Source organism: Pan troglodytes, chromosome 2 (assembly GCF_028858775.2).
Source record: "Pan troglodytes isolate AG18354 chromosome 2, NHGRI_mPanTro3-v2.0_pri, whole genome shotgun sequence".
In the NCBI taxonomy this organism is placed as follows: domain Eukaryota; kingdom Metazoa; phylum Chordata; class Mammalia; order Primates; family Hominidae; genus Pan; species Pan troglodytes.
Window position 1 is genome coordinate 177,681,294 of NC_086015.1, and position 26,145 is coordinate 177,707,438.

The 26,145-nt window shown below is 36.4% G+C and overlaps 1 protein-coding gene across 5 annotated transcripts in view; it reads left to right on the forward strand.

Moving 5' to 3' along the window:
* The window catches only part of NAALADL2 (N-acetylated alpha-linked acidic dipeptidase like 2), a 1,368,615-nt gene that overhangs the window by 69,286 nt on the left and 1,273,184 nt on the right, over positions 1-26,145 (forward strand). The window contains exon 1 of one of the 5 annotated variants that reach the window (XM_063807337.1): positions 14,466-14,555. The exons of the other annotated variants lie outside the window; for them this stretch is intronic. The gene's annotated coding sequence lies outside the window, so the exon portion shown is untranslated. Of the gene's footprint in view, positions 1-14,465; positions 14,556-26,145 lie in introns of those variants that run through there. 5 annotated transcript variants of the gene reach the window in all.

A 26,145-nucleotide genomic window follows, 5' to 3' on the forward strand; every position in this document is an offset into this window, starting at 1 on the left:
GTAAGCTCATTTATTAGTTCTAGTATCTTCGTGTGGATTCCTCAGCGTTTTCTGCATGGACAATTATGGACAATTTTTCTTTCCTGAAAATATATTTTTTTCCTTTGTTTTCAAACTGTATGCCTTTTTTTTTCTTTTTCCTGCCTTCTTTTACTGGCTTATGTGTCCAGTACAATATTGAATATATAAGTGGCAATTGCAGACATCCGTTTTTGTTTCTTAGAGAGAAAGCATTCAGTGCTTTCAGTATTTCACCATATAAAGAAGGATGTTAGCTGCAGGCTTTTCAGAGATGCTTTATTCGTCTTCTCAGGCTGCTATAAAAGAATATCACTAACAGGGTGGCTTAAATAATGGCAATTTATTTTCTCATAGTGGGTGGAGAGAGAGAGCGAGCGAGCTCTGGTGTCTCTTCCTTTCTTTCTTTTTTTTTTTTTTTTTTGAGACGGAGTCTTGCTCTGTTGCCAGGCTAGAGTGCAGTGGCATGGTATCTGCTCACTGCAACCTCCGCCTCCTGAGTTCAAGTGATTCTCCTGCCTCAGCCTCCTAAGTAACTGGGATTACAGGCTCCCGCCACCACACCCAGCTAATTTTTTTTTTTTTTTTTTTTTTGTATTTTTAGTAGAGACGGGGTTTCACCATGTTGGCTAGGATGGTCTTGATCTCCTGACCTCGTAATCCGCCCACCTCGGGCTCCCAAAGTGCTGGGATTACAGGCGTGAGCCACCGAGCACAGCTGTCTCTTCCTTTCTGATTAGGGCTATCTTCCTATCAGATCAGGGCTCCACCCTTGCTACCTTATTTTACCTTGATTATGCCCTTAAAGACCCTATCTCCAAATACAGTCAGATTGAGGGTTAGAGATTCAACATACGAATTTTGGGGGGATGCAGTGCAGTCCTTAACAGATGCCATGTATAAGATTGAGAAGTTCCCTTCTACTTTGCCTAAAATATTTATCATGAATAGGTGTCAAATTCTCTGAAATGCCTTTTGACATCTGTTGAGATGATCATTTTTTTTTGCTTTTCTTTTTTAGTTTGTTATGGGGAATTACATAATATATTTTTTGAATCATAAGTCCATCTTGCATTCATTTAGTCATGTTTTATTATTATGTGTTTTATATATTGGGAAATTAAATTTGCTAAAATATTGTTAAGGACTTATTTTTATGTCTGTGATCATAAGAGATACTGATTTGTAGTTTTCCTTTCTTGTAATGTTTTTGGTTTTGAATTAGTATAATGTTGGCTTCATCATATGAGTTGGGAAATGTCCTTCCTCTTGGATTTTCTGAAAAAAGTTTATGTTGAATCAATTTATTTTTGTTTTGTTTTTTTTTTTTTGCTTAAACGTTTGATACAGTTCTCCAGTGAGGCTATGATAGGCTTGAAATTTTGTTTTGAGAAGGTTTTTAAACTTAAGTTTAACATCTTTCTTTGAGAGTGGTTATTTGTATTATCTATTTCATGTTGACTCACATCTTTCAGGGATTTTTTTTTGTTTCATCTAAGTTATTGAATATATTGGCATTTGTTGTTCATAATATTTTCTCCTTATGCTTTTGATGCATGTATAATCTGAGTGATGTCTTCTCTCATTTCTTTTTCTTGATAAATCTGGTTAGAGGGTTACCAATTGTATTGATTCTTTTAAATAACCAGCTTTTGTTTTTTTTGATTTTCTGTATTGTTTGTCCATTTTCTATTTCATAGATTTCTGCTTTCACCTTTATTATATTCTTCTTTCTGTTTATTTTAGGGTTCAATTTTTTAACTTTTTTTTAACTTCCTTAAGGTGGAAGCTTAAGCAAGATGATTTAAGAGTTTTTTTTCTTTTTCTAACATGAGCATTTAAGCCTATTTACTTCTAAGCACTGACTTAATTGCTTTCCATAAATTGTGACATGATGTGTGTTCATTTTCTTTCAATCAAAACGTTTTCTAATTTCTATTATAATTCTGTTGATCCATGTGTCATTTGAAAGAATTTTGGGATTCTAATATTTGGGATTTTACATATATATTTCTGTTACTGATTTATAATTTAATTCTGTTATGGTGAGAAAAACATACTTCGTATAATTTTAATCTTTTAAATTTATTAAGATTTTTTTATGACCCAGAACGTGATCCATCTTGGTGATTGTTCCACATGGACTTTATAAATACGGAATGGGCTACAAATGTTAATTAGATCAAGTCAGTTAATGGTATTAAGTCTTCTGTATATGTATTGATTTTTTTTCTCCACTTGTTTTATCAATTGCTGAGAAAGACATGTTGAAGTCTCTAATTTACATATTTTCTAGTTCTCTTTAAGTTCTGTAAGCTTTTATTTCATGTATTTTAAAGATATTTATTAAATGCATGAACTTTTAGGACTATTATGTTCTCCTGATGAATTGACCCCTTTATCACTATGTAACTCTCTTCTTTGTATTAATATTACTCATTGCTCTCAGAACTGCTTTTCTGATTTAATATGGAAATTCCAGCTTTCTTTTGGTTAGCGATTGCATATTATTTATCTTTCAGCCTTTACTTTTAATCTATTTTTTTTCATATTTCAAGTAGTTTTTCTGGTTAGATGGTAAATAGGTTTTTTAAATTCAATTTGACAAGCTCTGCCTTTTAATTAGAGTATTTAGACCATTTATTTTCCATGTAATTATTTCTATGTGTAGGCTTAAATCTATCTTGGTGTTTGTTTTCTATTTCTCTTATCTGTTTTTTTTTCTTGTTACTGTCACCCTGTTTTTTCTTTCTTTTAGATAAAATGGACATATTTTATGATATTTTGTTTCCACTCGTCTCAGCATGTGCGTCTTTTTGTTTATTTGCTTAGTGTTTACTCCAAAGTTGACAACATGATGTTTAACTTTTCAGAGTTTACCACCGAATAATGTTATTTCACTTCATGTAAAACTATAAGAATCTTCAGATAGTATACTTCCATTTTTCTTCCTCTTGTCTGTTTTCTTACTTTTATAAGTTTACTAAACCCTACAATAATTTTTGCCTTAAACAATTATTTTTAAAGTGTTTAAACTGAGAATCCTTATATGCTTTATCGTACATTCGTCATTTTTATAACTTTGTATAGATGCAAATTTCTATTTATATAATTTTACATCTACCTTAAGAACTTGGTTTATCATTTCTGATGTAGTAGCAATAATTTTTCGAGTTTTTGTCTGAAAAACGTATTTAATTATTAAAAGATATTTTTATTGGGCTTAGATTGGTAAATTGATGATTTCACTGTCTTCTTTTAGTGCTTTAAAGTATGCTCCATTGTCTTTGATAGTTTCTGATGAAAAGTTGGCTATAATTCTCATCTTTGTTCTCTTGTAGATGATATGTCTTTTTTTCTCCAGCTGCACTCACTAAAGCATGACTCTCTGGGGTCTCTTCTGAATGTCCCCAGTGTTCTTGGGTGTCTCTTCATTATAAATGGTGGAAATCTGTCTTCTGAACTGTTGTGAACTCTGAAAATTGTTTGCTCTACAATTTTCCAGTGATTCTTTTTCTGGTCTTAAGTGATTTCTACTCACACGTCGGCAGATCAATTGTGAGTTAATATCTGGAATGGATCTCCATGCAGATCTTTAGAGATCTATTTTTGGATAGCCTTAGTATCTCAGTATTGTTTCCCACAAATTTTAGCTGCCTTGGCCTCCCCAAACGGATCTCTGTCTCCTCAACTCAGTGAGATAGCAAAGCTCTGTGTGGCTTCCTTCTTTCTCTGCTACCTCTTGGAGACTGCATGGGGATTGATCTTCTTGTTTCCCTTCTCTCAGAGTCATAGTTCAGTGTTCTTGTTCATTGCCTGAAAACAGTGTTTTTATATAGTTACTCTGGTTTTCTTAATAAGATGGGCACATAAAGCCTGGTATCTGTTACTTCACCTTGATTTAAGTGGAAACCTATAGTTTCTTTTGAACAAAGATGACCAGTGCCAGCAAATAAGCTTGAATTTTTTTTTTTTTTTTCTGGGAGACAGAGTCTCTCCCTGTTGCCCAGGCTGGAGTGCAATGGCGTGATCTTGGCTCACTGCAACCTCTGCCTCCCGGGTTCAAGCGATTCTCCTGCTTCAGCCTCCTGAGTAGCTGGGATTACAAGCGTGTGCCACCACGCCTGGCTAACTTTTGTATTTTTGGTAGAGACAGGGTTCCTCCATGTTGGTCCAGCTGGTCTTGAACTCCTGATCTCCTGATCTACCTGCCTTGGCCTCCTGAAGTGCTGGGATTACACTTCCCTGGGTGTGGCGTGAGCCACCACACCCAGCCATAAGCTTGAATTTTAATGACATGCTGGTATTGTATATATCTCCATCTAGATAATTTATTCTAAGTATCTACTTCTCTTAATGATTTATTTTTTCACCAGTACATACCAATTTAATTATCTTATCTATTTTTAATGAATATCAATATTTAAATTATAGTTAATTATATAACTGGCATCTTTCTAATTTCATGTAAATTTTAAATATTCCTTAGACTGTATCTGTTTGTTTCCAAAGATTGGTAAGATCCACTGGACTCTTATTTCATTTGGAATTACAAAATCCTTTGCAGAGGTAAGGTAAAAGAGGAATTTCATATTGTCAATATTGCTGCTTTCTGTGAGTTCTTGCTTTTACTGAATAAATTCGGTTTAGAGATCTTTTTGTCATGTATGCTTGCTGAATGTTTTTCCATTGTGTTGTTCCAGATTTGAAATTCATCTTCATTTACAAAATCTACCCACAAAAGACATAAAAAATTACACCTTATTATAAATATCTGGATTTGGAGGGACAGCACTTCATTGTAGGACTAACAAAGAATTTCACATGAAATATGAGACATCTGTTCTTGAAAGTCCTTTTGTTACTCTAACACCAGATTTTAATTTTGCCACTTCCTTCAGCGTCATGTCTTGCCTTTGTTTAATTCAGTATTGCTGACGTCTTCTTTTTCTCTCTCTCTTCCCCTTGTCAGCCCTCTTCTCTGTACCCACCTATCCTTACATTTTTGATCATTTATGATGCAAAGCAAATTAGCTATCCTTATTTATATACTGGAACCTAACATAGCAGGCTCTTTGATCCTATTTTCACCCCAAGTGAATTATCAATGTTTTTTTTCTAAATTAATTCCCTCTGTAAGAATGATTCTGTTGCTCACTGTTAAGATAATGAATTTTCCACCCACTACCTTTGTAAAAATGATGCTCCATATTTTGCCCTTTAATTTTATATTTTAATGTTTTAAAATTGTGAATGTGTATTGTTCCTAGCTTTAACGGCTGTGGTCGCACTTCACATGCCACTCGCTGCCTTAAACATAGTCTGAGGCAAGAGCAACAACAAAGTCTCTATGTATATGTTTCATAAGAAAAAATGATTATATAAAAAGCCATATGAAAAATATCTATAGTAGAAAACCAGTTGCTATATAAAATTCCCAATTCAAGACATAAAATATGAAATGCTTATATTCAGTTATATCCATGAATCTAATCAAGGATTATGTATATTTTTATTTGTTTCACTATCAAGAGAGTTGACTAATAACTAAACAGTTATTAAGTAGTCTTTTCTATAGGGAAATGAAAATATTTGTATACATGAATAGATGAAGTTGTATATTGTAGATCCTATTTCACATTTGGGCTCTTTTTTCATAGGAGTATATTTGCTTTTATGTTATTGTTTATTCTTTCCTCAAAATTTTATAAATTTTTTTCTATTTTTCTTTGATCTAATGTATGATGTTTTATTATCAACCTCTGGAGAGTATAACTAAAGACAATTTAGAAAATAACAGTACTGCTTTTTACTCAGTAAAAACTCTTTCATCATTGATTTGTGCTCCCCCAAGAATTACTTTTATGTCACCATTAGTAAATTACTACACTGGGTACCCGAGGCTGGTCAAAAGAAATAGTGGCTTGCTACCTACTTCCAAGTGTGATAATACCTAGTTGAGGTCATAGAATACTCACCTGTGAAATTACTTATAAAGAATGTTTACAAATGAGTTCAAATTTAATACTCTAAATATATTTCAGAAATGAAACAAAGATTCTGAGGGAGCAATTATAGTGAAGCAATATTATCAGGAAGGAATCATGAGGTGAGTTTGGAGCAAGTTCTAAAGGAGAGAAAAATAGTATTTCAGAAAAGGCATTCAGGTTGGGAGATGCATGTATATAGGAGGATATGAATACAGTATAAACACAGGATAGCCCTTTTCTATTGGGCTCATACTTTGTTATTCTTTTAAGACTTGTAACTGTTAAGCCCCTAGGTTTGGAATTAACAAAATCTTGCTTTAAATTCTCTTTTGCCATGCACTGGCTATGTGTCCTTGAACAATCTCCATTTCTCATTTTTAAAAATGGGGCAAAATCCTCTTCCTTGAGGATAAAACGAAATGGTGTCTTGAAAAGTCTTTAACATGGAGTTGGGCAAATGGTAACTGCTAGTTAATTACATTATAGCTTTCAGTATGTGTTTTCATTATAAACTACTTAGCACATTTTACAGGGCTTGTCACTCTTGCTAGGCTATAAACTGTTAAAGGGGCAGCTTTTAGTATATCAGGTACTATATTAATAAATATTATAGATGTGTGATCAAGTTTTATAGAACAAATATTTGGTTGAACTAGAGAATCTTTTAGGAAAAGTAGTTGAAATCAGAGAACTGACAATTGGAAAAAAAAAAAAAACCCTTAAAGGCTGAGTAAAGTTGAGATAATATATAATTGGATTGAATCATGGAATTATGTTTGGCAACATTATTGACAACAGTGATTCAAGGTTATCTCAGGCCAGTTTAGACATTTTCTCAATACAGTGCCTAGAAAAAGGAAAGGACCCTTTAGATGAATGATAATAGCAGTCTTAGATAAAAACAGACATTAAACATAGGCAAAAGGGAAAAGAAATGATAAGAAGTTGTAGATTAGGAGGAAAGAGCAAAAGCAGTAACAAAACATGAATAGAGAAAAAATGGCAGGTTGACCCAAGTGCTTGGCTTCTTTTGCTACCAGAATGCCATAAAGTATTTATTGTTGATTTTCATACTGTTGTACAACTGCATTGGCAAACAAAAACTTGTTTATATTTCATGGTCTTCATACTACCTCCCTTTGTTTTCTCTTACTGGAGTTGTAAATGTTGTGTTCCCAGAGCAAGCACTTCTAAAATATTAATAGCACGTTTTTTCCTCATTGCATCTTTTCAGTACTCTGAGAGCAATTTCATTTGTTAATGACATTAGTCATTATATCTTTAAAATCTTCGTTGTTCAGATATCAGTTATGCATCTCCTCATTTGACCCACTGCTGTATATGTGAAAGGAAATACTATCTACTTAATGAGACCTTTGTTTTTTCCTCCTGTCTTGCGGGAGTAAGGAGTTTACTACTTTGACATCGGTACACACAGTAACTCACCTTCTATTTGTAGACGTTCCACTTCTGCCTGGTAATTCTACTTTACTAACCTAGAGTTGGGTTTAGAAGAGCTCACAGGGCCTTTAGAAGTTGACTGGACTTGGCAATTCATTTCTTACAGTTGCCCTAGGAAAATCAGCTTATTTAATATGTATCTTGGTATTTATTTGAATGAATTTGAAAGGCTTTCTATGAAATTATTCATTTAACAAAGATGATAAAAATTGATCTGTATACTCTTGTCTAATACAAGTTGTTCATTTTTATATTACTTTTGCTTAAAATCATAAGTTAGGTGTGGAACAACTCTCTGATATATAGTACTGTTTTTACTAAATTTTTATTTTTCACTTAAAAGAAAATTACGAATGACATGTCTTTATGCTAAATAGTAAAAAAATCACACAAGTCATTTCTGTAAATGTTGTTATATATACAAAGAATAGTGATTTTGAAATTTGAAAAAATAAAGAATTTTGGAAAAAAATAAATGACTTTCAAAGTCTAATATTTGTCAGTATTATAATTTAAATTATTCTTTAGGTTTTAAAAACATATTTTAAAATGTAATATTAGCCAGGAATAAATTGTGAAAAGCTCCCTTGCTATAATTACTTTTAATATTAATTTTTAAAATGAATTAGATGTTCATATAGTAAAACGTATGGTTACAACGTAGGTTGTGATGTGAAGATTATTTTTTGTTTTATTTTCTATAAGAGAAAATGAACATAGTTTTATATTCTGATTAAGATTTATATTATAGAGGTTTTGGGGGTTGTTGCTATTTGCATTTTGTCTACAGATTATTAAATGTTACAGAAGTCACTGCTTGTCTGTGCCACTGGATCATTCTTTTGCCAAAATAAAGCATTATGTATTTTCATCTTTAATTGGAGTACTTTCAGAACAATTATCTTAGCAGTTCCTTTTCATATCCTTGGAATTATATTTGCTTATTAGATTCAATTGAAAATAGTGTTGGTACAAATATTAGAATACTTTTCTGGTAAGGTAATCTAAAATGGCAAGTGTTTCTGCTTTTACTTTTGGTATTCTGTTCTTTCTCTTTTTTAATCACTTTAAAAATAATTTTATCTGAAGAAAATCTAGATGAGGTAGTTAGCTAATGAATAGCTGATTGTGTATTTGGTTCATTTTGAGAAGTTTTAAATCCAAGTTGAACTTTTAAAATGTACTTTTTCTTTTTTGGAGAGAAGAGATTTGAGTTGTTATGAGACCAAAGTGACACCAAGTGATAATGTGGTACCAAGTTAAATAAAGACCTGTGATTACTCCTACATTGATGATACAAGGAATTATTCTGTTAACTTTCTCATGTCCTTGTACATGTTTCTTTCAGAAATCTCTAGTATATTGTGTTTCTGTCACTCACTGATTTCCTCCTAAAAACAGAATGTCATTTTAAAATGTCATTTTAAATGACAGAATGTCATTTTTAAAAATTAAGTAAAGTATTTACATATTCTTTTATACACAAGTCCCAATCTCAAATGCCTGTAGAGGCAATGTAGGTGAAATAGACGACTGAAGTGTAGAGGTGATCAATGGTAATTAACAGATGGTATCCATGCTGATAAGAAAGTAAAAAATTGCACAGACTCGAAAAAACTGGAGAATGTATGCCCTATTTAAGAGGAGTAATCACTAACCAGCTGTAGTCAATTTTTACTATGTGGGAATGATGGCCCAGGTTACAACATCTTCCTGTTACCTAGAGAAGCTACAAATCTGGATGTATGTGCCTGTGTGTATGTAATTTCCTAATTTTTAAAGTTTGGCAAATTTTTTTAAAATACTGTCTGGACCAACATTGGCCATCAGCTACATACAAGCAAACTGCTCTAGGATCTATCATTTAACGATTTGTCTTTAATACTTTCTGTTTAATACTTTCTGTCCAGTAATGGGAGGCTTAGGGATAGTTTTTTACATAAAATAATTTTAAATACGTTTTTGATTCCCAACTTTTTAAACTCATCTTTTAGCTGATTAATGCCACTGCTTCCTAACTGATCTCTTTGCTTGTAGTGTTTCCAAGTCCATTATCACATTTCAGATAGAGAAATGATCTTACTATAAAGTAAATCACAACCCTGCTTCACATCTTTCAAAGATTCTTCATTAACCTCAGAATAAAATTTAATCACCTTAACATGACCTGTAAGACCCTTATTATCTGGCCTATCTAACTTCATCTCTTGCCGTTCCTCTTTATATTCCACATTTTAGCCAGATTGAATTCCTTCAATAGTTAGTTAGGTTTTCTCTTATTTATGAGCCTCTTTCCCTACCCATTCGACTTGATGTGTGAAAAAGAAGATAGGTAAACCATTAAAAAGTTAGGCACATGGTTATCTCAGTTGCCCTTTCAAAGACCATAAGCCTGGTCAACCTTTTGAGAAAGCAGAAGTAGTTGCACTCACATGATAAATCTCTTTGTATTCTGCATTTTTTTTAAGGCAAAAGCTCAATGATTTGAATTATTCAGAGTAGAAAAATCTCTGATGACATTATAAAAATTTGTTAGAATATCTCTGAGTTAATAAGGTATCTCTCTGTATTTCTTTATCTCTCTTTCTCTGTCTCCATCACCTACCACCTGCAAGACAAACACATTCAACATATAAAAGATATTAATGAGAGTTTGATTAGAAGCAATAATAATGGTTCAAATCAACATTTGGTAAGTATGCTGAATATACAGATTTTATATTCTTAAACATGGGGATAACATTGTCAAAAGAAATAATTTTCTCAGAGATCTTTGAAACACAAGATAATTTAAAAGCTTCAATATTAAGATTAAGATTAGCCCTCAGCAAAGTTTTTGAAACAAGTGAATGAATGAAGATTTCCTTTTTTTTTTTTTTTTGAGACAGAGTTTCACTCTTTTTTGCCCAGGCTGGAGTGCGGTGGTGTGATCTTGGCTCACAGCAATCTCCGCTTCCTGGGTTCAAGTGATTCTACTGCCTCAGCATCACGAATAGCTGGGATTATTATATGCATGCGACACCACACCCAGCTAATTTTGTATTTTTAGTAGAGACAGGGTTTCTCCATCTTGGTCAGTCTGGTCTCGAACTCCCGACCTCAGGTGATCCACCCATCTTGGCCTCTCAAAGTGCTGGGATTACAGATGTGAGCCACTACGCCTGGCCAGGGTTTTTCTTAATGCTCCCTATTTTTCATGTATTACCCTTCTCTTACCCTTCTGTTTTCAATATCTCTTTCAAAATGCCTTGTACTAACCAGAATTAAAAGCAAAAATCATATGATCATCTCAGTAGATCAGAAAAAACATTCAATAAAATCTAGCATCCTTTCATGATAAAAACCCTTAACAAACTATGCATCAAAAGGAATATACCTCAAAATAAGGAGAGCCACCTATGACAAACCCACAGCCAACATCATACTGAATGGGAAAAAGTTGAAAGCATTTAACATTTAAGCTGAGAACCAAATCAAGAACACAATACCATTTACAGTAGCCACACACACAGAAAGTAAAATGCCTAGGAATACATTTATCCAAGGAAGTGAAAGATCTGTACAAGGAGAACTACAAAACACTGATGAAAGAAATTGTGGATGATATAAACAAATGAAAAAACATTCCTTGCTCATGAATTGGAAGAATCAATATTGTTAAAGTGACCATACTGCCTAAAGTAATCTACAGATGCAATGCAATTCCTGTCAAATTACCAATGTCATTTTTCACAGAATTGGAAAAAACAATCCTAAAGTTCGTATGGAATCAAGAAAGAGCCCGAATAGCCAAAGCAGTCCTAAGCAAAAGGAACAAAGCTGGAGCCCTCACATTACCTGACTTCAAACTTTACTACAAGGCTATAGTAACTAAAAGAGAATAGTACTGGTACAAAAATAGGATCAGATCAATGTAACAGAGTAGAGAACCCAGCAATAAAGCCATGTGCCTGCAACCAACTGATCTTTGATAAAGTAGAGAAAAATAAACAACAAAGAAAAGACACTGTATTCAATAAATGTTGCTAGGAAAATTGGCTAGCCATATACAGAAAAATGAAACTGAACCCGTATCTCTCACTTTATACAAAAATTAAGTTGGATTAAAGACTTAAATGTAAAACCTGATACTATAAAAATTATAGAAGAAAACCCAGGAAAAGCTCTTCTGGACACTGGCCTAGGCAAAGAATTTATGACTAAGTCATCAAAAGCATATGTAACAAAAACAAAAATAGACAAATAGGATTTAGTCAAACTAAAATGCTTCTGCACGACGAAAGAAATAACCAACAGAGGTAAAAGACAATTTACAGAATGTGAGAAATTATTAGCAAATTATGCCACCAACAAAGGACTAACATCCAGAATCTACAAGGAACTCAACAAGAAAAACACAACCCCATTGCAAAGTGGATAAAGGACATACAAGCAGCCAAGAAACATGAAAAAATGCTCAACATTAGTAATCATCAAAGAAATACAAACTAAAACCACAATAAGACATCATCTCACACCATTTAGAATGGCTACTATTAAAAAATAAAAAAAAAACAGGTGTTGGCAAGTATGCAGAGAAAAGGGAACACAAACACTGTTGGTGGGAATGTAAATTAGTACAACCTCTGTGCAAAACAGTGTGGAGATGTCTCAAAGAACTAAAAATGGAATTATTTAATTCAGCAATCCCACTACTGTTTATCTACTTAGAAGAAATCATTATACAAAAAAAGACACATGCTCTTGAATGTTTATTGCAACACTATTCACGATAGCAAAGGCACGGAATCAACCTAAGTGTCCATCAACAGTTGCATGGATAAATAAAACTGAATACAATTTGGTCATAAAAAAGAATAAAATGTTCGGGGCCGAGGCAGGCGGATCACTTGAGGTCAGGAGTTCAAGACTAGCCTGGCCAACATGGTGAAACTCCGTCTATACCAAAAATACAAAAATTAGCCGGGCATGGTGATGCATGCCTGTAGTACCAGCTACTCAGAAGGGTGAGGCACAAGAATCGCTTGGGCTTGAGCCTGGGAGACCGAGGTTGCAATGAGCCAAGATCGTGCCACTGCACTCCAGCCTGGGTGACAGGGCTAGACCCTGTCTCAAAAAAAAAAAAAAAAAAAAAAAGAAAAGAAATACTGTCTTTTGCAGAAACACATATAGAACTGGAGGCCTATAGGTAATTATCCTCAGTGAAATAACTCAGAAACAGAAAATCAAATACCACATGTTCTTGCTTGTAAGTGGGAGCTAAATGATGAGTACACATAGACATAAAGATTGAATTCATAGACAATGGGACTTCAAAAGGGTGTAGAAGGAGAGGGGAATGAGGGTTGAAAAATTATCTGCTGGATACATTGTTTATTATTTGGGTGATGGGTACACTAGAAGCCCAAACCTCACCATTACACAATGTATGCATGTAACAAATCTGCACATATGGTCTCTGAATCTAAAATTATATTTAAAAAAATAGCCAGGCGTGGTGGCATGCACCTGTCATCCCAGCTACTTGGGAGGCTGAAGCAGGAGGATCACTGGAGCCCAGGAGTTCCAAGCTGCAGTGAGCCCTGATTGCACCACTACACTCCAGCCTGGGCAACAGAGTGAGACTCTGTCTCAAAAGAAAAAAATAAAGCCATGCACAATGGCATTCTGTTAATACACGTCTCATAGAGTATAGTGGGATATTTTTCTTATATTTCCTCTGCTTTGTTCTGGTATTAACATAGCCAAAAATTGAATTGACTTGCAATGGACTGAGTGTTTTATGTCTCTCTTGGTTTCATACATTGTAATCCTAACCCCTAAGGTGATGGTATTAGGAGATGGAGCCTTTGGGAGGTGATTAGGTCATGAAGGAAGAGTATTCGTGAATGAGACTAGTGTCCTGTAAAAGAGACTGCAAGGGCTGAGCTTGTTGGCTCAATCTCAGCACTTTGGGAAGCTGAGGTGGGGGGATTGCTTGAGGCCAGTAGTTTGAGACCAGCTTGGATAACATAGACTTCATCTCTCCAAAAAAAAGAAAAAAAATTACATGGGCATAGTGGTGTGCACCTGTAGTCCCAGTTACATGGGAGGCTGAGGTGGGAGTGAGGTTACAGTGAGCCATGATCATACCATTGCAGTCCAGCCTGGGCGACAGACGAAGACCGTGTCTTAAAACAACAAGAAAGGCCGGGTGCAGTGGCTCACACCTGTAATCCCAGCACTTTGAGAGGCCGCGGCGGGTGGATCACGAGGTCAGGAGATCGAGACCATCCTGGCTAACACGGTGAAACCCCGTCTCTACTAAAAAATACAAAAATTAGCCGGGCGCGGTGGCGGGCGCCTGTAGTCCCAGCTACTCGGGAGGCTGAGGCGGGAGAATGGCGTGAACCCGGGAGGTGGAGCTTGCAGTGAGCCGAGATCTCGCCACTGCACTCCAGCTTGGGCGAAAGAGCGAGACTCTGTCTCAAAAAACAACAACAACAACAACAACAACAACAACAACAACAACAAGGAAAAGAAACTCTAGAGATCTCTTGCCCCTTCCACGATGTGAGGACACAGCAAGAAAGCACTGCCTGTAAAACAGGAAATGGGCCCTCACCAGATACCAGGTCTGCTGGTACCTTGCTCTTAGACATTTTAGCCTCCAGAACTGTGAGAAACAAATGTCTTGTTAGTCTATAGTATTTTGTTATGTTATAGCAGCTTGAGTGAACTGAGACAATTGTTTTGGTAATCATCATTAACTTGTAGACACCTAAACTTGTTAGGTGATGAGACTGCTGTTTAAGAAACTCATTTGTTTTGGTTAACATACTTAAATAATAGCAGTACCATTAGAACTAAAGTAGACTCTCCTATAAAGAAAACAATCTATATATGTATATTCTGGTTATACTTAATGAATTCAAAGTTTTATATTCATAACTCTTTTCCCATTATTTTAGTGTAATTTCGGCTTATTTTACATCAAAAATCACCTCCATCAAAGCAGAGATCAATGATGGTTAACATGAATATTCTGAAGTTTGTATCTACATCTCTTACACAAATGCATTTCGTTTAAGCTTTCCTGTAATAAAGGTATGTAATAGGTTGGTTTAAATTTGAAAACAGAACCTAACACATAGTGGCAACAATGGAATTACATGAAAAATAATTGCTTAGTACTACCTGGATGAATAGAAAACAGTTGAAATTTGCTGCCTGCTGGAACTAATCTCACTAACTTTAACCTACCTGAGGCTTTCTGCTGCCTACCTCATCCATGGGGATATGTCTTTTTCCTTATTTATGACTTTACTACTCCTAAATTTCCAGGTCATTGCCAATTTGTGTTTAAATATTGCAACATAATTATGTGTCTTATTATTTTAGTCATCATAATCATATGGTTGTATAACATTATTTTGCTTTTTTCCTTTTTTTAAAATTCAGGTTGTGAATGGGGTTCAGCAAGTATGATGTGTGCCCCATTATCTCTCTTAGAGAAAATTAGAAAATTAAAAAAAATTTATGAATATACTTGGTCTCTTTATTTCTTCTTTTTTTTTGCTTGTATCTATGTCTTTCTATAGTTCTTTTGGTCTTCTGAATTAACAACACCTCCTTGAAATATTATCTGTGTTTTATGATTGTGCATAATGTCATATAATTAATATATCATGTGTTAAAAATTTTTACTGAAGTATAATTTAGCTACATTAAAGTATGATTGCCACTACCTCTTTATTTAATGACTAATGTATCAGATGGCATCCAGTAATACAATTCTTTCCTATCTTTGATATATCAAGGCTCACATAGAAAATAATGAAATGATAATATTTATGTAGCGCATTGCGGAAAATAGATGTGGGTGTTGCTTTAAACTGAAAGTGAGCAGATGAGAGTAGGGTGGCGGGTGGATGTTCAGCCTGTCCTAGTCCCGTAAGGCTTGCCCAGGCTTGAAGGTATCTTCACAATATACTGTAGCCACAGACAAGGCAGGAAGCTCTATGAATTGAAATAATGTCTTAATACATACACCTTATGTAACAATGTTTCATTCAGCAAGGGACCACATATATTTAGGTGGTCCCATAAAATATATTGTTTTTTTTTGTGACAGAGTCCTGCTCTGTTGTTCAGGCTGGAGTGCAGTGGCATCATTATAGCTCACTGCAGCCTTGACCTCCTGGGCTTAAGCCATCCTCCCACCTCAGCCTCCTACTGGGCAGCTGGGACCACAGGTACCTGCCACCATGCCCAACAAATTTAAAAAAAAAAAAAGAAGAAAACATTTGTCGAGGTTGGGTCTCACCATGTTGCTCAGGCTGATCTCTCCTGCCTCAGCCTCCCAAAGTCCTGGGATTACAAATGTGAGCCACCATGCGCGGCCCATAAGATTATAATAGAACTAAAAAGTTCCTATTGCCTAGTAAAGTTATAGCCATCCTAACATTGTAGCACAAAGCATTACCTTTTCTGTGTTTAGATATGTTTAGATGTACAAACACTTAGCATTGCGTTACAGTTGCCTAGAGTATTCAGTAGAGTAACATACTGTATAGGTTTATTGCCTGGAGCAATAGGCCCTACCATATAGTCTGTGTGTACAGTAGTCTGTACAGTCTAGATGTAAATACCACCTATCATGTTTGCACAAAGACAAAATCACCTAACAGTGCATTTCTCAGAACATATCCTTGTCATTAAGCAACACATGACTGTAATTGGATAGATGTAGTTGTTTCAGATGAAAAATCGAGACAGTCTTCTAGAGAATTTGTCTTTATGACTGTGCTAGTCCATTCTTGTGTCACTATAAAGGAATGCCTGAAGCTAGGTAATTTATAAAGAAAAGAGGTTTAATTGGCTCACCATTCTGCAGGCTGTACGGGAAGCATGATGCTGAATCTACTTCTGGCGAGGCCTCAGGGAGCTTACAATCATGACAGAATGTCAGATGGCGAGAGCAATAGCAAGAGCAAGAGAAGGGGGATGTCTCAGACTTGTAAACAACCAGATCTTGTGTGAACCGAGTGAGAACTCACTTATTACCAAGGGGATGGTGTGAAACCATTTATGAGGGATTCACCCCCATGATCCAGTCACCCCCCAACCAGGTCCCACCTCCAACATTGAAAGTCACATTTTACAGTAAGATTTGGAGGGGCACAAACATCCATAGCAATGATTAATCATAGCTCTATTTTTAATGATGTTTTTAGATAATCCATAAATTATGTGAAATCAAAAATTCATATAGACAAGTCTTTCAGATGTTTGGATGGATTTTCAACTTTATTCAGATTCTAGCATCTCTTCAACTTGTTATCATAACAATGCTTTCATTTCTGTACTTAAAAGTGAACAAACAAAACTTTGACTAGTAAGAGATACCATTTTGGGGGGCACCCACCATGTCCTGGTCCCCCATGAGCATTTCTAATCCTCATCATAACGGGGGAGCATGGATTATTGTTCTGATCTTATACAAGAGTAGTCTGAGTTTCATAGATTTTAATTAGTCAAAAAACTAGCTAGTAAGTAGTGGAACTAGGATCTAAATATAGGCTAATCTGATCCTAAAGCCTGAAATAAATGTGTTTGCCATGTCTATAAGGAGGATTTACTGACTTACAGCATTTGTTGAATAATGACTTTTGGGTCCTTAGGTATAAATTTTCAGGTGCTTCTCCCTCACTTACCAGTTGAGGCTTATACTTTTCTGTATTCACCTCCCACTTTCGTTTCATCTTCCCTCTTGCCAATGGTGGTATTTTGCAGGCATAGTGTAGGGCATACTGGCAATTCAGTGGACTAGCATTTCTGTGTAAACAGTCATGGTTTTGGCCTCATTAGCATTGGGAACCTAGACCACCAGCTTTTGAATTCTAGCTCTGCTACTTACTAGCTGTGTGACTTTTGGCATGATTTACAACCTCTTTGTAGCCCGGTTTTCTCATCATGGTATAATGAGAGTAATAATAGTACCTACATTATAAAGAATTGCTTTGACTAGTAAATAGTTAAATAAATGTCTAGCACTTTACATATTGCCTGGCATATAATATATATTGACTATTATTTGTGGTAAATGGATCATGATAATTGATGAATCACTTTCATAATTTTTCTATGGGAAATAATATTAGAGAAGTATTAGTACATTAATTTAAAAAATAGCCAGCTAACTTAATAATTGTATTTGGTAACACTGAAATTGTTTTTCTTTTTCTTTTTTTTTTTTTTGAGATGGAGTCTCATTCTGTCACCCAGGCTGGAGTGCAGGGGTGTAATCTGTGCTCACTGCACCCTCTGTCACCCCAGATTCAAGTGATTCTCTTGCCTCAGCCTCCCGAGTAACTGGGATTACAGGCACGTGCCACCACACCCAGCTAATTTTTGTATTTTTATTGGAGACGGGATTTTACTATGTTGGCCAGGCTGTTCTCAAACTCCTGACCTTAAGTGATCCATCTATCTCGCCTCCCGAAGTGCTGGGATTACAGGCATGAGCCACTGTGCCTGGCCTGAAATTTTTTATTAGTAGTTTATCACTAAAATAACTTAGGGTCATACTGCAGCTACTAACATTATCTGTTCACAATTTTGAATGTGTTGTGATATATCTACACAGTAGAGGGTGGAGTGAAAAGTCACAATGTTTAAGTTGCGGTGAAGATGCACTTATTCAATAATTTGTTCTGCTCTACTTTCTAATGTAGCAAAATATTTGGATTTCTAGGAAAGAGTTAAGAAAACAGACATATATCAGTGATAGAAAAGAAGGTCTTGGCTGGGCACAGTGGGTCAGGCCTGTAATCCCAGCACTTTGGGAGGCTGAGGCAGGTGGATCATGAGGTCAGGAGTTAGAGAAGAGCCTGGCCAACATGGTGAAACTCTGTCTCTACTAAAAATACAAAAATTAGCTAGGTGTGGTGGCACGTGACTGTAATCCCAGCTACTCAGGAGGCTGAGGTAGGAGAATCATTTGAATCTGGGAGGCGGAGGTTGCAGTGAGCTGAGATTGTGCCATTGCACTCTAGCCTGGGCAACAAGAGTGAAACTCCATCTCAAAAAAAAAAAAGTCTTTTATTTTTCTTTTTAAGTGTAAGTAAGCTTTTAATTACCCAAATTTGATGTCTAGACTTTTGTCAAAGCCTTCTCAATTGCCAAGGAAATTTAATGACAGGGAGCTTAGGAAGAGATTTGTCTAGTTGGGAAAGTCTAAAGAGTCTGTCTAATGGAGGCAGAAATTTACATGGATAATATAAAACAATATTATAATAAAACATCCATCACATTTGCTTGAAATTATATTCAAACATAAGTGTTTCTTATGTTCTGGGATTTCAGGGGTTATCTACAAAAATTCTACCTGGCCTTGGTCCCTTTCTTGCTATTTTGTATTGGAAAGGGGATGTATCCCTTTGAAACTGAGGAACTAGACCAGGGGCTGGCAAATTATGGTCCGCAGGCCAAATCTGGCTCAACACCAGTTTTGGTTAATAAAGTTTTACTGGAATACAGCCATGCACATTCATTTACATATTGTCAGTAACAGCTTCATATTCCGACAGCAGACTGAATAGTTGCAACAGGTGCCGTGTGGCCAGAAAAGCCAAAAATATTTACTATTAATATATTTTATTATAAAAAGCTTGTGAATCTAAATTCACACATAGGAGCTTTCTTCCACTTTGTGTTATGTACTATCTCTTTTGAGGATATTTTCTCCTCTAGATTTAATCAAAGCAGCAATAGTACTGAATAAAAATGCCTATTGTTTCATATATGTTAGTCTTTTCCATTTCATTTAGATTATAAACTTTCATAGTGTGCATAGCATTATAGGAGTATCCTTCTTATATAAAATATAAAATATTACAAATGTAGTCGCCAGGCATAGTGGCTCATACCTGTAAGCCCAGCACTTTGAGAGGCCAAGGCATGTAGATCACCTGAGGTCAGGAGTTTGAGACCAGTCTGGCCAACATGGTGAAACGTTGTCTCTAGTAAAAATACAAAAAACTTGGGTGTGACGGCATGCACTTGTAGTCCCAACTACTCAGGAGGCTGAGGTACAAGAATTGCTTGAACCTGAGGTGGAGGTTGCAGTGAGCCGAGATAGTGCCACTGCACTCCAGCCTGGGTGTATTAGTTTTCACACTGCTGATAAAGACATTCCTGACACTGGGCAATTTACGAAAGAAAGAGGTTTATTGGACTTACAGTTCCACATGGCTGGAGAGACCTCACAATCAAGGTGGAAGGTGAAAGGCACGTCTCACATGGTGGCAGATAAGAGAAGAGAGCTTGTGCAGAGAAACTCCGATTTTTAAAACCATCAGATCTCATGAGAATTATTCACTCTCATGAAAACAGCATGGGAAAGATTTGCCTGCAAGATTAATTACCTCGCACTGGGTCCCTCCCACAATACGTAGGAATTCAAGATGAGATTTGGGTGAGGACACAGTCAAACCTTATCATTCTGCCCCTGGCCCCTCACAAATCTCACGTCCCCACATTTCAAAAGTAGTCATGCCTTCCCAACAGTCCCCCAAAATCTTAACTCATTTCAGCATTAACTCAAAAGTCCACAGTCCAAAGTCTCATCTGAGACAAGGCTAGTCCCTTCTGCCTTTGTGCCTGTAAAATCAAAAGCAAATTAGTTACTTCCTAGATACAATAGGAGTATAAGAATAAGGTAAATACACCTATTCTTAATGGGAGACACTGTCCAAAACAGAGGGGCTACAGGCCCCGTGCACGTCCGAAATCCACTGGGGCAACCAAATTTTAAAGCTCCAAAATGATCTTTGACTCCATGTCTCACATCCAGGTTGCACTGATGCAAGAGGTGGGTTCCCATGGTCTTGGGCTGCTCTGCCTCTGTGGCTCTGCAGGGTAAAGCCTCCTTCCCTGCTGCTTTCTTGGACTGTTGCTGAGTGTCTGCAGCTTTTCCAGTGCAGTGTGCAAGCTGTCAGTGGATCTACCATTCTGAGGTCTAGAGGATGGTGGCCCTCTTCTCACAGCTCCACTAGGTGGTGCCCCTGTGGGGACTCTGTGTGGGGGTTCTGACCGCACGTTTCCCTTTAGCATTGCCCTAGCAGAGGTTCTCCATGAGAGCCCTGCCCCTGCAGCAAACTCTGCCTGAACATCCAGGCATTTTCAAACATCCTTTGAAATCTAGGCTGAGGTTCCCACACTGCAGTTCTTGACCTCTGTGCACTGGCAGGCTGACACCATGTGGAAGCTGCCAAGGCTTGAAGCTTGCACCCTCTGAAGCCACAACCCAGGCTCTATGTTGGCCCCTTTCAGCCACGGCTAGAGCAGCAGGGACACGGCATCAAATCCCTAAACTGCACACAGCACAGAGACCCTGGGCCCGGCTCACAAAACCACTTTTTCTTCCCCAACTTCCAGGCCTGTGATGGGAGGGTCTGCTGCAAAGGTCTCTGACCTGCCTTGGAGACATTTTCCCCATTGTCTTGGTGATTAACATTTGGTTCCTCATTACTTACACAAGTTTCTGCAGCCGGCTTGAATTTCTTCTCAGAAAATGGGATTTTCTTTTCTATCGCATTGTCAGGCTGCAAATTTTCCTTACTTTTATGGTTTGTTTCTCTTTTAAAACAGAATGCCTTTAACAACACACAAGTCACCTCTTCAGTGCTTTGCTGCCTAGAAATTTCTTCTACCAGATACTCTAAATTATCTCTCTCAAGTTCAAAGTTCCACAAATCTCTAGGATAGAGGCAAAATGCACCAGTCTCTTTGCTAAAACATACGAAGAGTCACCTTTGCTCCAGTTCCCAACAAGTTCCTCTTCTCCATCTGAGAACACCTTAGCCTGGATTTCATTGTCTATATCATTATCAGCATTTTGGTCAAAGCCATTCAAGTCTCTAGGGAGCTCCCAACTTTCCCAAATTTTCCTATCTTCTTCTGAACCCTGCAAACTGTTCCAACCGCTTCCACATTTTCGGATATCTTTTCAGCAGCACCCCACTCTACTAGTACGAATTTACTGTGTTAGTCCGTTTTCACGCTGCTGATAAAGACATACTCGAGACTGGGCAATTTACAAAAGAAAGAGGTTTATTGGACTTACAGTTCCACCTGGCTGGGGAGGCCTCACAGTCACAGCAGAAGGTGAAAGGCATGTCTCATATGGCAGCAGATAAGAGAAGAGAGCTTGTGTAGGGAAACTCCCAATTTTAAAACCATCAGATCTCATGAGACTTATTCACCCACTGAATGGGTGAATACTTACCCCCCACCGGGTCCCTCCCACAACACGTGGGAATTCAAGTTGAGATTTGGCTGGGGACACAGCCAAACTATATCACTGGGTGACAAAGGAGACACCATCTCAAAACAAAACGAAAAACCTACACACACAGAAAGTAGGAAGTGTGACTTAAAATATTGAAAGGAACAATAATTCATCTCTTGTATGATCATTTTATTTTGTGAAACTATGAACAAATTTGTTGAAGCAATTTATTGAGGTAAAGCACACTGACCTACATACAGTTCATATGACTTCTGAAGAAGACAAATACAGCCTTAAAGCATTAGGACAAATATACAAGCTATAATGAACATCATCTAGTTAGCCCAAATTCAGTGTAATTAAAAAGCCTAGTTGTTGATACTGACATTTTCATTTATTTGGCCCCATGTTTCTATGCATGGTGTATGTTTCTTTTATTTTTAATCAATTTTTATCACATTTTCTTTCACATTTGCTCATTTTTAGTCCTTTCAGTCATTATTTCCATGGCTCTGCATTTTTTTTTTTTAATTCTTTTGGTTCTGTCTTAGCTTGGAGTCAAAAATTGAGATCAGCACTCAAGTAGAGCACTCATCGGTGCAAGAGTGATAGTGGGATTACCTTTTAACTCATGTAATCTTGTGAAGAGGCACTGTGCATCATCATTATCATCAGCAAATAAAATCCACGTAAAGGCCATCTCTCCAAAGTCTGCTTTCTCTTTTTAAAACTAAATTTGAATAAACATTATGGGTAGAATTTATCAGGAGCAAAGTTCACTGAGAGTCAATCTTTTGTGAGGATTTTCGAACTTTCTATCATTCATTTACAGGTAAGTGTAGTTTACCTGCTCTGGGGAAATGATGTTTATTATTTAAAAATCAGAAATGAAAGAAGAAACCCCAAAGTAAGATGATTTATTTGCTTTTTGGTAAACTCGATTCTGTTTTATAACCTTTGAAACATGGATTTTATGAGTGAGTCTATTAAAATGTATACTCCCTCTAGTGTGTGTTAATCATTATTTCTCTGCTGGGCCTACGGATTACCTGTCTGCATTGTAATGCAACATTCCTTAATATTTACAATAGAAATACCAGTGGTTCATAAGACATCTCATATTTCTGTGAATAAAATGAGATTTACAAGAAATAAGGACTTGTCTCTAGAAATAATTTCAAAATATTAAAGTCCTCATAAAAATTCCTAGATTTATTTAAATCAGTATTGATTTAGACTAATGATATAAAATATCTGACCCCAATGATTGTACTTTGATGCTCCAAAAGGTAGATGAAATCATTGCAAGTACAGTTTTAGTATAAATATAAACAGAGCAAAAAATAGGTACTTCATTTATAATCGTGTTCAATGCATCAGACATTTATTAAGTCTCTACTTTGTGAAGGTCCTTTTCAGTTTCTGGGGGAAGGGGAAGGGGAAGGGATGTAGAGATGAAGTCAGATCCCTGTCCTTGGGTGAGGAGGACTGAGACAGACATGAGCACCTGTAACTATTTTTTTAGAGTGTGAAGATCCATTACTATAACATAAAAGCACTAAGTGATCCCGAAATAAGGAGACGATGCCAAACCAAACTCAGGCCATGAGATTTCTAGCTCTGCCAAGTTCTTATCACTATTGAGAGGTCAGTCTTATAAATATTTGAGTAGAGAAGGAAAGGGGGAGGGTATGGAAATTGCCTAAATTTAGGAGTAAGAGGGACAAAGGCCCTTTTAGGAGGAGCTGTCCTACTGGAGTCAAATTTAATCATTGAATCCTATATGGAACTCAGAGTACTGTTCAAAGAGTACTGTTCTTGGGTGCTTATAGAATAGTGAGGGAGAAAAAAATATAACTGGTTTCCCAAGCTACACTGAAGGAAAATTCGGTTGAGCCCCTGTTTCACTACCTGATCTATTCTGGATGGAATGTGCTCTAAGAATTTCCACCTTTCTTTTTTTCAGCATCCTTTTCCTTACTGAACGTTCTTAGCTTCAGCCTTTCTACTCACTTCTCAACTTCACCAAACTGTATCCCCTGTTGACTTTTGCAGGAAATCTATCACATTAAGCATAACATGACAGTTATATATTTATTGAGGATTTGGAGGGTCATAGCTGTGGGATATGATGAGGTTTCTCTTTAAATAACCTGATCAATCTTTTATTCCTTAATTCATAGTACCCCCCCTCCTTTTTTCCTTTTTCTCTTTTTTCTCCTTTTTCTCCTTTTTTCCTTTTTGCCTTTGTTAGATGCCAGGCATGCCACAGTACCAGGTATAATCAGTACCAGCTCACATTCCTTTCCTTATTTGGAAAGAGGACTAACTTTCTAGCTCATTACAGACACCCCTTCCCCTTTCCTCTCCACTTTCTTTTACTTGCCCACCTTATCTAAAAAAAACAAATGTTTAGCCAACCGGGATTAGTTTAGGTTGTATGACCCAACCCCAGCCAATGGGGAAGGGGTACAGGGGCAGGACTTGCGTCAGGAATAAAGGCTCTCGTGCCCCTTTGTTCAGGTGTGCTCTCATGGCGACTGGCCAAGGAGGCACCCCTCTGCATAGAAGTAAAATTGTTTGCTAAGAATCCTTTGTTCGAGTGTTCAATTTCCTTGGGATTTTGAGCATTATTCCTAACATAGGAAAAGAGATCATACCATTGAGGCCTCTTATCAGCCTCAACTCCTGTTTTCTCTTCTCTGTTAATCTCTATTGGCTCTCAAAAGCTACAGCTCCTAATACATGTTGCTCTCTGACTCACCTAACAAATCCCATCCAGCAAGGGTAGTCTAGTCTTCTTCTCCACAAAAATGCTGGTGAATATTTCTGAAATTATTCTTATTGTTAAATAAACAATACAGGAACCACAGAGGAGGTGGAGAGAGGAAGAAGCAACACAAAGGAAATTAGTTGGAAAAAAAAAAAAACAAAACCCACAGATTTAAAGTGTCTAATTGGAGCATAGCGATTACAGTGTATGTCACTGAAAGCTCCATAATAGATCTTACAGCAAAATTCTGATTAATCTCATTCCAACTGTGTAGTTGACAATAAAGCATCATTCCAAAGTATCCTCATTATTTCCTGGTCCAGGAAAGTATTGCTTAAAGAAAAGAGAGGACATTTCAGAAACAAAACTGTAGTCTTGACATTTGAGAATAAGACATACAACTGGCAAGAAATGCAAGCTATCTATAGAATCAATTAAAAACAAGATTATTAGGAAGTCATGCAATTGTTGTGGTTGGATATTAAAAAACTCATTTTTCTCTACTTTATAAACATGGCAATAATTTTTTAAAAAGCAAATGCACATATTTATATATGTGGGAGGCAGAAAATATATTTTAATATTGCACATTATGTGTATATAAAAATTGGAACAAATTAGTACTTACAAAAAAGTATTTAAAGGGCAGAATCTACTATTACATTTATTATGTCTGTGTACATACTACACAATATTTCTTAGTAAAATGTGCTATGAAACCATTTAAATAAAACTAGGACATTGTTTAATATCTAAGGAAAAGTAACGCATTTTTACCAGATGGTTTAATTCATAAATATTTCACAATATAAACAAAAAAAATTTTTAACCTAAAGTTAGTCTTGGGATCTAGTCCATTTTTTCATTTGTTTGGAATGCTATTTAAATTCAAAATGCTTTGATGTTACCTGAATTTATTTTACATAATTCCAGATATTGGGCAAATTATTTGAGCAGCTGAATGACATTATCACAGGTTCTGTTTCTATCATTCTGCTCTGCCATCCTCACGATGTTGGCTTTGGCCTTAGACTAACTTCCTCCCCGCTCCCAAGATGTCCAAAGCAGTCCTAGCCATCACATCTGTATACAACAACAGGAAACAAAGGATTTTTTCAGAAGGGTGGAAAACTTAGAAGCCCCAAGAACACCTTTCCTACCATCTGACTGGCTAGCTATGGCTAACATATATACCCCTAAATCAATCCCTGGCAAAAGTAATGGCGCCATTATGTTTGAGTCTAATCAGGATCCTCTTAAACCTGTGCATACAGTCACCCTCTCCAGAGTTGCTTGGAAAGAAAAAAGACACGGAAGGTGAATCGGTCTTGTAAAGAAGAGAAAAAAAGTGATTTGTTTGGGAAGCCGACAGTGTTTTTTGGAGAAAAATTGTATCAGACTTTAGGCCAGTGGTTCTCAATCTTAGCTGCACATTAGAATCATCTGAGGAATGTTAAAAAATATATTGATTTAACTGGTCTGGAGTTACACTATAGCTATTGGCAATAAACACATCCTTCTGGTAATTTTGATATGTAAGTTTGAGAGCTACTGCTCTAGGTAAATTAAAAATAGAATAAAGAGACAAAAACCTTCATCAATCTGCACACATCTAGCTTCTCAAGCAGTTT